We start from the raw sequence: 10,481 nt of genomic DNA on the forward strand, positions 1-10,481 counted from the left end.
CCCGCAGCCGGGCTCGAGGTGCCCCCTGGGCTCCTGCAGACGTGCTGTTGTGCTGCAGCCGGGCTGGCCAGCCCGTAGGCCGGGCCTAGGCCAGAGCCTCCTGCCCCGTGGGGCTCGGGGCTAGTGCCAGCGCTGGGGGCAGCGCCCTGTAAGCAGGGCCGCGCACGTCCCCTGCGCTGTGCGGGAGGTGCTGGGAGCGCCCGCCTGTAAGGAGGCGGGTGTGCGGGGCCCCCGCCTTTGAGAGGCGCGGGGTCCGGGGCTGTGGGGCGGGGCGGGCCCTCCCTGTAGTCAGGGCGAGGGTGCCGGCCCCCGGCCTTTGGCCGGCGTGCTCCCTGCCTGGCTGCTGCGAGTCATTCCTGTGGCCCTGGGGGAAGGCTGAGCTCTCTGTCTGCCTGGGTGTCGTGGCCCTCCCTGTAGTCGGGGCGCGGGCCTGGAGCCCGCGTGCTCAGCTGGCAGCCGGTTTGGGGCGACCGCCCCGTTAGCGGGGCCCAGGTCAGAGTGCCCCTGCATGGGAGAGAAGGAGCCTCCCTCCGCCGCGGGGCCCCGGGCTGCCCTGTAGCTCGGGGACTGGCCTGTGCCCTGGGGCCCCTGGCCTTAGGCAGTTGGGGCAGTGGCCCCGGCCCCCTGTAAGCAGGGCTGAAGCCTCCTGGGCCACCGCTCTCCATGCCCAGCTCCATTTGCCCAGAGTGCCCGCCTCTGACCCCCGCTGCAGCTTCAATCAAGACCGCTGGACACCTCGTCAGCTGGAGGCCGTGCAGTGGGCAGCGGCTGCTGGTGAGTTGAGCAAGGCCTTTGGCCCGGGAGGTGTTGGGGGCTCGGGCGCAGCATCTTTGCGAAGGGAGGGGCCTGCCGGGCGTTTGGGAGGAGCTGCTGCCCGAGGGCAGTGGGGCGAGTGGCCGAGTGAGTGTCACTTTGGCGAGAGGAGCTCATCTGCGACGTTTTAGCTGGGGCGGTGGCGGGGGGTAGGGGGGTTAGGCGTAGGCTTAGGCTTGGGTGTCCAGGCAAGGGAGGGGCCTGTTGGGTGGAGCTTTGGGGAGCTCCCCCTGCGCCTCTGTCCTTCGGGCAGGCAGAGGTGGCCCTGGCCAGTGCTAAGTGCGTCTGCTTTGCTTTCCCGCAGCTCACGGAGAAGCAAGAAGAGGAGTCGTGAGGAGCGGCGAGTCAAGAGTGAGCCTGAAGAGAGGATGAGGAAGATGGAAGAGAAAGGTACTCTAGGCACAAGGACGGTCGTGGAAGCAGGGTGGTGCTCGCGCAGGAGCATGCCTGTCAGCTTTGGTGCCCTTGCTCCCTTTGCGCTGGGGGACCTTGTGGGCGTTTGGGAGGAGCTGCCGCCCAAGGGCAGTGTGGCGAGTGGCCGAGTGAGTGTCACTTTGGCGAGAGGAGCTCATCTGCGATGTTTTAGCTGGGGGGGTGAGGGGGGTAGGGGGGAGGGTTGGGTGTCGGGGCAAGGGAGGGGCCTGTTGGGTCGAGCCGTGGGGAGCTCCCCCTGCGCCTCTGTCCTTCGGGCAGGCAGAGGTGGCCCTGGCCAGTGCTAAGCGCGTCTGCTTTGCTTTCCCGCAGCTCACGGAGAAGCAAGAAGAGGAGTCGTGAGGAGCGGCGGGTCAAGAGTGAGCCTGAAGAGAGGATGAGGAAGAGAGAAGAGGAGGGAGGAGAAAGGCACTCTGGGCAAAGGGACCGCCCTGGCAGCAGGGCTGTGGTCACGTAAGAGCATGGCTGGCACCTTTGGTGCCCTTGCTCCCTTTGCGCTGGGCGACCTCCCTGTAAGCAGGGCTCGGGTCTTTGCTGTTGTTGGCCTTTTGCCATGTTGCTCCTTGGCTGCCTGGAGAGAGGGACGAGCCTGTAAGGAGGCTGCGAGTCCCTTTCTCCGCCCCTGGGGGGACAGGGAGCTCACCGGAACCCAGGCCCGCCCTGTAAGCAGGGCCGGGCTCTTTGCCCCCCGCGGCTTTCCGCCTGCCGGCCCCTGGCCGGCGCCACCCCCGCGCTCGGGGTGTGGGCCAGCATTGGCCCTTTGGCGCCCCGTGAAGCCCCTTGGCATGTTGAGTGCTCCGGCCTCCATGCAGCCTGGGGGCAGGCCTGAGCCTCTCCTCCCGCTCCTGGGTACGGACCGGGCCCCCGACGTTGGCTGGCTGCCCTGGGCTCCCTTTCTCTCCTGGAAAGCCGTGTTACATGTCTCCTGTCTGCTGTGCTTGTCCCTTCCCTCTTGTCCTCTGTCCTGTTGGGAGTGAGTGAGCTAGCGAGTGAGCTTGTCCTCTAGGCCTCTGTAAAAAGCGCTGCAGCGTATTAGCTTTGGCTTCCCAGGCCTGAAAGAAGGGCTCTGGGCAGTAGCAGAGGGGTCCCGTCTCGGGCCCAGATTTGAGGAGGGGGGAGAGTTCCGGCTTGCCCCTTCCTCCCCCGGGCAGAGCGGAGCCACTTGGTAATGGTGTGGGCGAGGGGACCTGCCCGTAGTCGGGGCCCAGGTCTGTGCCCGCGTGGCCGCCTGTCCTGCTGGCCACGTGGCCAGCGTGGCGGCCCTGTAGTCGGGGCGTGCGTCACAAGCCGTGGAGCCCTGTGCGCCCGGAGCAGCTTGGCCTCCCTGTAAGCAGGGCGGAGGGGCCTGCCCTCCCGCGGCCTGCTGCTTTAGCCAGCCACCAGGAATGACCCCTCCCCGGCCCGCTAAGGGGGCAGGCGGAGGAAGTGCCCTGCCGCAGGGCGCTGTGCGGCCTCCGGGCCGCTTCTTCTGGGGGCCGCCTGCCCGCAGCCGGGCTCGAGGTGCCCCCTGGGCTCCTGCAGACGTGCTGTTGTGCTGCAGCCGGGCTGGCCAGCCCGTAGGCCGGGCCTAGGCCAGAGCCTCCTGCCCCGTGGGGCTCGGGGCTAGTGCCAGCGCTGGGGGCAGCGCCCTGTAAGCAGGGCCGCGCACGTCCCCTGCGCTGTGCGGGAGGTGCTGGGAGCGCCCGCCTGTAAGGAGGCGGGTGTGCGGGGCCCCCGCCTTTGAGAGGCGCGGGGTCCGGGGCTGTGGGGCGGGGCGGGCCCTCCCTGTAGTCAGGGCGAGGGTGCCGGCCCCCGGCCTTTGGCCGGCGTGCTCCCTGCCTGGCTGCTGCGAGTCATTCCTGTGGCCCTGGGGGAAGGCTGAGCTCTCTGTCTGCCTGGGTGTCGTGGCCCTCCCTGTAGTCGGGGCGCGGGCCTGGAGCCCGCGTGCTCAGCTGGCAGCCGGTTTGGGGCGACCGCCCCGTTAGCGGGGCCCAGGTCAGAGTGCCCCTGCATGGGAGAGAAGGAGCCTCCCTCCGCCGCGGGGCCCCGGGCTGCCCTGTAGCTCGGGGACTGGCCTGTGCCCTGGGGCCCCTGGCCTTAGGCAGTTGGGGCAGTGGCCCCGGCCCCCTGTAAGCAGGGCTGAAGCCTCCTGGGCCACCGCTCTCCATGCCCAGCTCCATTTGCCCAGAGTGCCCGCCTCTGACCCCCGCTGCAGCTTCAATCAAGACCGCTGGACACCTCGTCAGCTGGAGGCCGTGCAGTGGGCAGCGGCTGCTGGTGAGTTGAGCAAGGCCTTTGGCCCGGGAGGTGTTGGGGGCTCGGGCGCAGCATCTTTGCGAAGGGAGGGGCCTGCCGGGCGTTTGGGAGGAGCTGCTGCCCGAGGGCAGTGGGGCGAGTGGCCGAGTGAGTGTCACTTTGGCGAGAGGAGCTCATCTGCCACGTTTTAGCTGGGGCGGTGGCGGGGGGTAGGGGGGTTAGGCGTAGGCTTAGGCTTGGGTGTCCAGGCAAGGGAGGGGCCTGTTGGGTCGAGCCGTGGGGAGCTCCCCCTGCGCCTCTGTCCTTCGGGCAGGCAGAGGTGGCCCTGGCCAGTGCTAAGTGCGTCTGCTTTGCTTTCCCGCAGCTCACGGAGAAGCAAGAAGAGGAGTCGTGAGGAGCGGCGAGTCAAGAGTGAGCCTGAAGAGAGGATGAGGAAGATGGAAGAGAAAGGTACTCTAGGCACAAGGACGGTCGTGGAAGCAGGGTGGTGCTCGCGCAGGAGCATGCCTGTCAGCTTTGGTGCCCTTGCTCCCTTTGCGCTGGGGGACCTTGTGGGCGTTTGGGAGGAGCTGCCGCCCAAGGGCAGTGTGGCGAGTGGCCGAGTGAGTGTCACTGTGGCGAGAGGAGCTCATCTGCGATGTTTTAGCTGGGGGGGTGAGGGGTGTAGGGGGGAGGGTTGGGTGTCGGGGCAAGGGAGGGGCCTGTTGGGTCGAGCCGTGGGGAGCTCCCCCTGCGCCTCTGTCCTTCGGGCAGGCAGAGGTGGCCCTGGCCAGTGCTAAGCGTGTCTGCTTTGCTTTCCCGCAGCTCACGGAGAAGCAAGAAGAGGAGTCGTGAGGAGCGGCGGGTCAAGAGTGAGCCTGAAGAGAGGATGAGGAAGAGAGAAGAGGAGGGAGGAGAAAGGCACTCTGGGCAAAGGGACCGCCCTGGCAGCAGGGCTGTGGTCACGTAAGAGCATGGCTGGCACCTTTGGTGCCCTTGCTCCCTTTGCGCTGGGCGACCTCCCTGTAAGCAGGGCTCGGGTCTTTGCTGTTGTTGGCCTTTTGCCATGTTGCTCCTTGGCTGCCTGGAGAGAGGGACGAGCCTGTAAGGAGGCTGCGAGTCCCTTTCTCCGCCCCTGGGGGGACAGGGAGCTCACCGGAACCCAGGCCCGCCCTGTAAGCAGGGCCGGGCTCTTTGCCCCCCGCGGCTTTCCGCCTGCCGGCCCCTGGCCGGCGCCACCCCCGCGCTCGGGGTGTGGGCCAGCATTGGCCCTTTGGCGCCCCGTGAAGCCCCTTGGCATGTTGAGTGCTCCGGCCTCCATGCAGCCTGGGGGCAGGCCTGAGCCTCTCCTCCCGCTCCTGGGTACGGACCGGGCCCCCGACGTTGGCTGGCTGCCCTGGGCTCCCTTTCTCTCCTGGAAAGCCGTGTTACATGTCTCCTGTCTGCTGTGCTTGTCCCTTCCCTCTTGTTCTCTGTCCTGTTGGGAGTGAGTGAGCTAGCGAGTGAGCTTGTCCTCTAGGCCTCTGTAAAAAGCGCTGCAGCGTATTAGCTTTGGCTTCCCAGGCCTGAAAGAAGGGCTCTGGGCAGTAGCAGAGGGGTCCCGTCTCGGGCCCAGATTTGAGGAGGGGGGAGAGTTCCGGCTTGCCCCTTCCTCCCCCGGGCAGAGCGGAGCCACTTGGTAATGGTGTGGGCGAGGGGACCTGCCCGTAGTCGGGGCCCAGGTCTGTGCCCGCGTGGCCGCCTGTCCTGCTGGCCACGTGGCCAGCGTGGCGGCCCTGTAGTCGGGGCGTGCGTCACAAGCCGTGGAGCCCTGTGCGCCCGGAGCAGCTTGGCCTCCCTGTAAGCAGGGCGGAGGGGCCTGCCCTCCCGCGGCCTGCTGCTTTAGCCAGCCACCAGGAATGACCCCTCCCCGGCCCGCTAAGGGGGCAGGCGGAGGAAGTGCCCTGCCGCAGGGCGCTGTGCGGCCTCCGGGCCGCTTCTTCTGGGGGCCGCCTGCCCGCAGCCGGGCTCGAGGTGCCCCCTGGGCTCCTGCAGACGTGCTGTTGTGCTGCAGCCGGGCTGGCCAGCCCGTAGGCCGGGCCTAGGCCAGAGCCTCCTGCCCCGTGGGGCTCGGGGCTAGTGCCAGCGCTGGGGGCAGCGCCCTGTAAGCAGGGCCGCGCACGTCCCCTGCGCTGTGCGGGAGGTGCTGGGAGCGCCCGCCTGTAAGGAGGTGGGTTGTGCGGGGCCCCCGCCTTTGAGAGGCGCGGGGTCCGGGGCTGTGGGGCGGGGTGGGGCGGGGCGGGGCGGGCCCTCCCTGTAGTCAGGGCGAGGGTGCCGGCCCCCGGCCTTTGGCCGGCGTGCTCCCTGCCTGGCTGCTGCGAGTCATTCCTGTGGCCCTGGGGGAAGGCTGAGCTCTCTGTCTGCCTGGGTGTCGTGGCCCTCCCTGTAGTCGGGGCGCGGGCCTGGAGCCCGCGTGCTCAGCTGGCAGCCGGTTTGGGGCGACCGCCCCGTTAGCGGGGCCCAGGTCAGAGTGCCCCTGCATGGGAGAGAAGGAGCCTCCCTCCGCCGCGGGGCCCCGGGCTGCCCTGTAGCTCGGGGACTGGCCTGTGCCCTGGGGCCCCTGGCCTTAGGCAGTTGGGGCAGTGGCCCCGGCCCCCTGTAAGCAGGGCTGAAGCCTCCTGGGCCACCGCTCTCCATGCCCAGCTCCATTTGCCCAGAGTGCCCGCCTCTGACCCCCGCTGCAGCTTCAATCAAGACCGCTGGACACCTCGTCAGCTGGAGGCCGTGCAGTGGGCAGCGGCTGCTGGTGAGTTGAGCAAGGCCTTTGGCCCGGGAGGTGTTGGGGGCTCGGGCGCAGCATCTTTGCGAAGGGAGGGGCCTGCCGGGCGTTTGGGAGGAGCTGCTGCCCGAGGGCAGTGGGGCGAGTGGCCGAGTGAGTGTCACTTTGGCGAGAGGAGCTCATCTGCGACGTTTTAGCTGGGGCGGTGGCGGGGGGTAGGGGGGTTAGGCGTAGGCTTAGGCTTGGGTGTCCAGGCAAGGGAGGGGCCTGTTGGGTGGAGCTTTGGGGAGCTCCCCCTGCGCCTCTGTCCTTCGGGCAGGCAGAGGTGGCCCTGGCCAGTGCTAAGTGCGTCTGCTTTGCTTTCCCGCAGCTCACGGAGAAGCAAGAAGAGGAGTCGTGAGGAGCGGCGAGTCAAGAGTGAGCCTGAAGAGAGGATGAGGAAGATGGAAGAGAAAGGTACTCTAGGCACAAGGACTGTCGTGGAAGCAGGGTGGTGCTCGCGCAGGAGCATGCCTGTCAGCTTTGGTGCCCTTGCTCCCTTTGCGCTGGGGGACCTTGTGGGCGTTTGGGAGGAGCTGCCGCCCAAGGGCAGTGTGGCGAGTGGCCGAGTGAGTGTCACTTTGGCGAGAGGAGCTCATCTGCGATGTTTTAGCTGGGGGGGCGAGGGGGGTAGGGGGAGGGTTGGGTGTCGGGGCAAGGGAGGGGCCTGTTGGGTCGAGCCGTGGGGAGCTCCCCCTGCGCCTCTGTCCTTCGGGCAGGCAGAGGTGGCCCTGGCCAGTGCTAAGCGCGTCTGCTTTGCTTTCCCGCAGCTCACAGAGAAGCAAGAAGAGGAGTCGTGAGGAGCGGCAAGTCAAGAGTGAGCCTGAAGAGAGGATGAGGAAGAGAGAAGAGGAGGGAGGAGAAAGGCACTCCCTGCAAGCAGGGGCTGTGGTCACGTAAGAGCATGGCTGGCACTACCAGGGTGGTATTGTCATTACTGGGGGCAGGTACTTGCTGAATACTTTCAGCCTGTCCACGGAGGAGGCAGCTGGAGGACCTCCGATGCCGGAGGAGCCGTCTCCTCTTCTCCTGGAGCAGCTCCTGGATCTGCCCCTTTCCCAGTTACTCAAGAAAATGCTTTGTCAAGATGTAGGTTACACCCTGGGCACCTTTCACACCCAACTCTGCTGTAACTCGTGCCAGGACAATTGCACTGCACAGGCGGTCTTGACTTTGCCCCAGCTGTTGGAGGTTTTGCTGTTGTCAGGCTGGTGTGTGTTTGTCCTTGGTAGTTCCAAGGGGGATCTCAGGCTTCTAGGTAGCAGTGCGGTGGTACCGCAGGGGTGTTGTAGGTGTGCGGTGGTACTGCAGGGGTGTTGTGGTAGGGTGTTGTGGTAGGTGTGCGGTGGTACTGCAGGGGTGTTGTGGAGCTGTTGTGGTAGGCGTGCGGTGGTACTGCACGGCTGTTGTGGTAGGGTGTTGTGGTAGGCGTGCGGTGGTACCGCACGGCTGTTGTGGTAGGTGTGCGGTGGTACTGCAGGGGTGTTGTGGAGGTGTTGTGGTAGGCGTGTGGTGGTACTGCAGTGCCGTAGGAGGATTTCTTTTGGCTTGTCCGTGGCCTGCGGCAGCAGGGCACAGTGTTTAGCGTGAGGGGATGAGGATGCGCGAGCTGTCGCGGCCTGTTTAGTGCAGAGTAGGGGGCAGAGGGGAGGTCGCCTGTGCGGTGCAATTGGACGGGGGTGCAGAGTTGCTCTGAGTGGGGTGTCGAAAGCGGCCCAGCCCCAGGCCCCCTCCCTGGCTCCTCCAGCCCTGTGCCTGTGCCTGTGCCTGTGCCTGTGCCTGTGCCTGTGCCTGGCGGGGCTCAGGACGGCCCTGCGTAGCCCATGCGGTGCCACCGCTCCAGCGCCAAGCTGCCAGCTTGCACCTCTCTGCCCTCCGGAGCCAGTGTAGCCATTGCAGGAAACGGAGCTGAAACTTCCGCTAAACAGCTCCTGCCCTCTTCTCTGCCCAGAGTCAACGGGGGTAACCGTCCCGCTCTGTCTTCTTCCCCAAATTCAACACACAGGCCCTTTCAAGAGATGGTATTGTAAATTATTGACCTAAAATGCCTTATTCTTATCATGCCATGTTAATGTAATTAAAGTTCAGGAAGATGCTGGAGCTTGTCTGAGCTAAGCCCCCCCACGGTGCAACGCACCTGTGTGGTGAAACAGCTGCCGTGTGGGGACCTTGGAGCGTTTTTTGGCCATGCCTCAACTCCTGCTGTAGTTTAAAAAAAATAAAGCCTTTCTGTGCAAGAAGTCTCTGTCCTGTCTGTGCCTCAACTAGAAGACATGAAGTAAGGCTGTATGTTCACTGTCCTGTCTGTGCCTATAGCAGAAAAAATGAAATTAAAGGGTATTTTCACTGTCTTGTCTGTGCGCAAAGCAGAAACAATGAAATTAAAGGGTGTTTTCACTGTCTGGTCTGTGTGCAAAGCAGAAACAATGAAATTAAAGGGTGTTTTCACTGTCCTGTCTGTGTAAACCAGAAAAAAAAGAAAGAAGGTTGTGTTCCCTGTCCCATGTAGTTGTAAAGCAAGAAAAAGAAAGAAAATGGTGTTTTTCCCTGTCCCCTGTATCTGTGTAAAGCAGAAAAAAGAAAAAGAAATAAAATGGTGTTTCTCCCTGTTGCATGTCTGTGTAAAGCAGAAAAAAGAAAAGGAAAGAAAATATGTTTTTCCTTGTCACATGCATGTGTAAAGCAAGAAAAAGAAATAAAGTGTTGTTTCTCCCTGTCTCATGTATGTGTAAAGCAGGAAAAAGAAAAAGAAAGAAAATGGTGTTTTTTCCCTCTCTCACGTATGTGTAAAGCAGGAACAAGAAATAAAGTGTTTTTTTTCCCTGTCCCCTGTTCATGTAAAGCAGAAAAAAGAAAGAAAATGGTGTTTCTCCCTGTCACATGTCTGTATAAAGCAGAAAAAAAGAAAGAAAATATGTTTTTCCTTGTCACATGTATGTGTAAAGCCAGAAGTAGAAATAAAATGGTCCTTTTCCCTGTCTCAGTTATGTGTAAAGCCAGAAGAAGAAATAAAGTGTGTTTTTCCCTGTCTCATGTCTGTGTAAAGCAGAAAAAAATAAAATGGTGTTTTTCCCTGTGTCATGTATGTGTAGAGGAGAAAAAAGAACAAGAAAGAAAACGGTGTTTTTTCCCTCTCTCATGTATGTGTAAAGCAGGAACAAGAAAAAGAAAGAAAATACATTTTTCCTTGTCACATGTATGTGTAAAGCAGGAAAAAGAAACAGTGTGTTTTTTCCCTGTCCCCTGTACATGTAAAGCAGGAAAAAGAAAGAAAATGGTGTTTTGCCCTGTCTCAGTTGTGTAAAACAGGAAAAAGAAAAAAAGATGGTCTTTTTCCCTATCGCATCTCTGTGTAAAGCTGGAAAAAGAAAGAAAATGGTGTTTTGCCCTGTCTCATGTATGTGTCAAGCAAGAAAAAGAAAATGTGTTTTCTCCTGTCCCATGTATGTGTCAAGCAGAAAGAAATGGAATAGGTTGTGTTTCCCTGTTTGTGGGTAAAGCGGAAAAAAGAAAGAAAAGGGTGTTTTCTCTGTCCCATTTGTGCGTAAAGTGGGGGAAAAAAGAAATAAAACTGTTTTTTCTCTGTCCCGTTTGTGCGTGAAACAGGGAAAAAAAATTAAATGGTGGTTTTGCTGTTCCATTTGTGCCTAGAGCAGAAAAACAAAAAAGAAATAGAGGGGTATTTTCACTGTTCTGTTTGTGGTTCAAAGGGGAAAAAAAGAAATAAGGTTGTTTTCACCGTCCTGTGTGTGAACCGGAACAAAAAAATAGAAATACAATGTTTTTGCCTGTCCCCTTGTGCTTAAAGCCCAAAGAGCCCTGAAATTGAGGATTTTCACTACTGTCTTTGGGCCTAAAGTAGAAAAAGGAAATAAAATGGTGTATTCACTGTCCTGTTTTGTATTAGAGAGAAAAAAGGCCTGGAGTGGCGTTTTCACTGTCCCCTTTTTGCATAGAGCAGGAAAAGAACTGAAATGGCACCTTCCTTGTCCTTTTTGTGGTAAAGTGGAGAAAAACACATAAAACGGTGGTTTCGCTGTCCTCTTTGTGGGTAAGGCCGAAAAAAGGAAATAAAATGGTGGTTTCGCTGTCCTCTTTGTGGGTAAGGCCGAAAAAAGGAAGTAACATGGCCTTTTCCTTGTCCCGCTTTTGCGTAAAGCGGGAAAGAATAATAAAACGGTGTTTTCATTATCCCAAACATGCTTAAACAGATGGAATACAAAAA

The 10,481-nt window shown here is 61.0% G+C and overlaps 3 long non-coding RNA genes across 3 annotated transcripts; all 3 read left to right on the forward strand.

Annotated features, from left to right (window-relative positions):
* Positions 1-247: 247 nt before the first annotated feature.
* Positions 248-2,924, forward strand: LOC135330490 (uncharacterized). The gene is made up of 3 exons (XR_010392498.1): positions 248-774; positions 1,118-1,203; positions 1,558-2,924. It is a non-coding gene; the product is annotated as an uncharacterized LOC135330490 (long non-coding RNA).
* A 50-nt stretch (positions 2,925-2,974) lies between these two features.
* LOC135330491 (uncharacterized) lies at positions 2,975-4,917 on the forward strand. Its single transcript, XR_010392499.1, has 3 exons — positions 2,975-3,501; positions 3,845-3,930; positions 4,285-4,917. It is a non-coding gene; the product is annotated as an uncharacterized LOC135330491 (long non-coding RNA).
* Positions 4,918-5,739: 822 nt separating this feature from the next.
* LOC135330492 (uncharacterized) lies at positions 5,740-9,382 on the forward strand. Its single transcript, XR_010392500.1, has 3 exons — positions 5,740-6,244; positions 6,588-6,673; positions 7,027-9,382. It is a non-coding gene; the product is annotated as an uncharacterized LOC135330492 (long non-coding RNA).
* Positions 9,383-10,481: the final 1,099 nt, after the last annotated feature.

Source organism: Dromaius novaehollandiae, chromosome 21 (genome assembly GCF_036370855.1).
Source record: "Dromaius novaehollandiae isolate bDroNov1 chromosome 21, bDroNov1.hap1, whole genome shotgun sequence".
NCBI classification, from domain to species: domain Eukaryota; kingdom Metazoa; phylum Chordata; class Aves; order Casuariiformes; family Dromaiidae; genus Dromaius; species Dromaius novaehollandiae.